Below are 4046 nucleotides of genomic sequence, written 5' to 3' on the forward strand. Positions count from 1 at the left end.
TGTAACATCATACATGTCTTTACTGTCACTTTTGATCTTACTGACTCAAAAGTAGGCTATAATGATCCATAAATCATAATGAAAAGCTTATGGCTTTTATTATACATAAAACTGTAATCTAATTTTATTGAAAATTAAAAATACACAGAGATAAAACTGAGAATATATCTTGTCTTCACTGACCACAGTGATGAATGTGTCTCACAGAAATCCGGCCACAAAGTTGTACGATCCACATAAATGGGTACTTAGAGGGTTTTTAGTGAGAAAAATCTTTCTAGGGCTAAATTAACTTTTAAACAAGGCTCTGACCTACAATCCAGATCTCCATATCCACTGACATCCCTGAAATCATTTTGAATGGATGCTCGGTTTCTCAATGTGTCCAAATGGCTTGTGTTAGTGGTGTTTTTTACTTGAACAAACCATTCTCACTCACTTCCATACACTATATTTCGTTCATTGAACTCTCGTCCTTGTGATGCACATGGCTGCTTTGGCCTTTTCTCACTTCAAAGACTGACTATAGCACATTATGGTACGGGCTGTGAAGGAGCATATCATTGGTTGGACATACTGAGTGAATATGCCCATATACACTGAACGAGTTGGTGTTTTGAGGCTGAATGACTTGAGACAGCACTGAACAAACTAGGACATGATGCTTGTGAGCGAACTAACCAAGTGAGGCATGCCGAATGAGAATCTGCTGACAGTGACTGAATAAACTGGATAACTAGGAAAGGAAAGTTGGTCAAGAAAAACTCTGAATGTGACTTGACAAGTCTTGACTGAAATGTAAAACATTTTTTAAAAGCCTTTACATTGGAAGTTTATACAGACATTACAGACTGCTAAACAGATTTGCTGCTTAAAACCTAAGTAGTTTTTAAGTAGATTTGCAACTTAAAAACTACTTTTCTATATAAGCCAGAATTAGTGATGCCGAATCATAAATGAATATATCTATTGAGTCAGTTCACTCACGTGAATTGGCCAAACGGCGTAGTTACATTCGCTGCGTCCGAAATCGTATACTTCCCTACTATATAGTATGCGAAAAACAGTATGTGAGGCAAGTAGTATGTCAGAATTCAGAGTATTTGAAAAACAGTAGGTGAAAAGTACCCGGATGACCTACTTCTTCTGCCCGGATTCTGAAGTGCGCATTCGATAAACACTTTACTATCCCATGAGGCCACAGGAGAGGATTTATGAATGGCAGTGAAGCGACGCAACTGACGCTGGTAGGTCATGTGACAGTAACAACATGGCGAAGTATAGAACATACTTTTCTAACAGTCATGAAGTCAATTCAAATTAAAATGTAGTACCTACTCAAGACAGTACGTGATTTCAGACGCACTGATTGTCTGAATCGGTTCTGGATTAAGTATGAATCTTTCGGATAGTTCACTCACATACTGAATCGTTTCCGGTTTCTCATTCCATAAAACAACTCAATAGATTAAGCATCAGAGATCAAACGAGTGCAGTGAATATTTACTTATAATCTTTATCTAATATAATATAATAATATCCTATATTATAATATATCTTATTATATATTATACCCAATATTTCCAACCAAAAAAGTATCACGAAAAAGTAAAGTAAAAAGTACACAAAATCATTTACCGTGATATTGCATTGTTGTTTGCTGTTTTCCATCAGGTGTCCAGAATCAGAACGAGAGAATCACGATTCGTAACCGAATCATTCTTTTGTGCGTGTTCTTTTAAATGACTCAACCAAACGCCATAGAACATGGCTGGAATCGGTTCACGATTCAGTTCGAATCATTTGAGTTTTTGGCGCGCCAAAAGTCGGCGATTTCTCATTCCATAAAACATAAACAAGAAACTTTTTCAACTCATAGAACAAAAATAGCGCTGGATTAAGTGAATATATACCTACAATCCATAGAAAATAAACCTGGAAAATGGAAATACATACTATCGTTTACTAACAATGAAGAAGGTTCAACACCTGCACACTCCACTCCCGTATGACTCGCCAGGTAAATCAAAAGAGTAGCAAAACAGTATGCAAAATATCAAACATTAGGCCTATATACAGTATGGTAATCAATCTGTACCATGGCACATAGCAAATTATGGTATTACTATTTAAAGCGATCACTGTGCTATGGTGCCGCAGTTGTTTTGAAGGGTATTTTGAGAAACTCTGTCATGTGAATAAGATGATTCGTCTTTGACAGTGTGTGCACCTTGCATCTGGCTTGTTTGTTAACCACTCCTCACTTTCTCTCCTCATTAACACACCAGCTGGCAATACAGGTTTTCCGGTGTAGCTTACTTTTAGAGATGCTTTTTGTTTTCTAACAGCCAGTGGTTACTTTTAGTAATATATTTTTTAAGTATCTCATGACTTATCTTATAGTTCAGCTTATGGTTTGCAAAATAAGCGGTTACACTTTATAATAACTTTCATTAATAAACCATTAACAGTAATGCTTAGCAGGTCATTAGTTAAAATATATTCACATAGCTAGAAATATGAGATTATGTGCTTGTTGATGTTTACTAGTGTATTTATTAAGCATTATCTAATGATTAACAGATCATTATTTCATGTAAATAATCATGCTTACAAATATCATTCAACTTTCCATTCATGTGATCATACACTTCTTGAAAATCTTCAAATGATTTTAACAGATGTTATACAATGATCTAAAGCTTTTGTTAATGCACAACACTTTTGCTGCTACTGAGGTGTGATATGGGTAAGGTTAGGGACAGGTTTGGTGGTATGGGTAGATTTAAGGGTTGGTTAAGGGGTCAAAAGTGTACAGGGGTCAAATTGATTACGATAAGGGAACACGGTTAAACCTGTTTATATTGCATTGTTTTGATAAATGAACAAGTATTTTCTTGAAAAATAGATTTGTTTTCTCAAGGAATATCCTGTAATGATATATGATATACTAATATAAGTAATGATATACTAATATAAATGTTGAGGCGATAAAAACATGTTTTGCACCCAAGTACAATGCTTTAGCAAGCATTTAGCTAAACTAGAAATCCCTAGCACTAGCTCCTGCATATGCAGTCTACACACACCCACAACTGTGCATTAATATAAAAGCACTATTCTCCATTATTTATAGCCTTGTATCACAGGCTTACAACTCAGACAATAGAAGAGTGAATGGTTGTGTGTGTTGATGAAGGCAAGAGTGCGTGTGGATGGACATGTCCTTTTGGCCCCTCATTAATGGCATTGAGAGAGCACGAGTCCTCTCTAATGCATTCTCCTACCTTGTTCTCTCTCCTCTGTAAGCGGCCTTTGCCTTCCCCTGACAGGACAGAGCCGCTTCTCAACACAGGTGTGATGTTCGACAGACAATTTCCCAGGCTTTTTTTCTCCACCCTCCTTTTTTACCTTCATTCTCTCGGGTCCCAGGGAGCGCCGCCCCTGTGAGATGGAGGTATGAAGTGGGAAGAGCAGGAACGAGAGTGGGCAGGCGAGTGGATAAAAAGGCAGCTGTTCTTTTTAATTTGTGCCTTTTTTTTTCTCCCTCTCATTTTCCCTCTTCGCTCAGCCAGCTTTTTCTCCGGCTGTCCTGGTTTCTGGTTCTCCAGGGCCAGGGCCTATATTCGGCTGCCATCGGTGTGGGGCTGAGGTTTCTCTCAGATTCTTTGGTTTAATCAACAGTCAGCAGGCTGATAAAACAGAAAAATTCATAGTGGAAATCCAGCTTTAGTTGCCGTCTTGTAGTGATGGACTGATATGTTTTTTCAATGGCTGATGCCAGTATCTAGAGCACATGGTGGCCCATTGCTGATATACTACCAATGTATGAAAGCATTTGTTACTAGGACCGAGCCTATATCAGTCATTTATCATGTCGTGATGATTTTGATGGCAAATATAGTAAAATTATACAACATAATGAATACTGTAGTGATTTTATTGCACTTTTTATTTGGTTGTTTTGGTTACAGAGTTTGTCTGTACACTATTTTTGCTATTCTTTCTTGTCTTCATCTGACAGCATTTTCACAGAGATATTTAAT

General features: G+C 37.2%; 1 long non-coding RNA gene across 1 annotated transcript; it reads left to right on the top strand.

Moving 5' to 3' along the window:
• Nucleotides 1-1807: 1807 nt before the first annotated feature.
• On the top strand, nt 1808-3845 carry LOC107668164 (uncharacterized). Its single transcript, XR_001631858.1, has 3 exons — nt 1808-2020; nt 3310-3457; nt 3572-3845. It is a non-coding gene; the product is annotated as an uncharacterized LOC107668164 (long non-coding RNA).
• Nucleotides 3846-4046: the final 201 nt, after the last annotated feature.

Source organism: Sinocyclocheilus anshuiensis, unplaced genomic scaffold, assembly GCF_001515605.1.
Source record: "Sinocyclocheilus anshuiensis isolate Anshui unplaced genomic scaffold, SAMN03320099.WGS_v1.1 scaffold3580, whole genome shotgun sequence".
Taxonomy (NCBI): Eukaryota; Metazoa; Chordata; class Actinopteri; order Cypriniformes; family Cyprinidae; genus Sinocyclocheilus; species Sinocyclocheilus anshuiensis.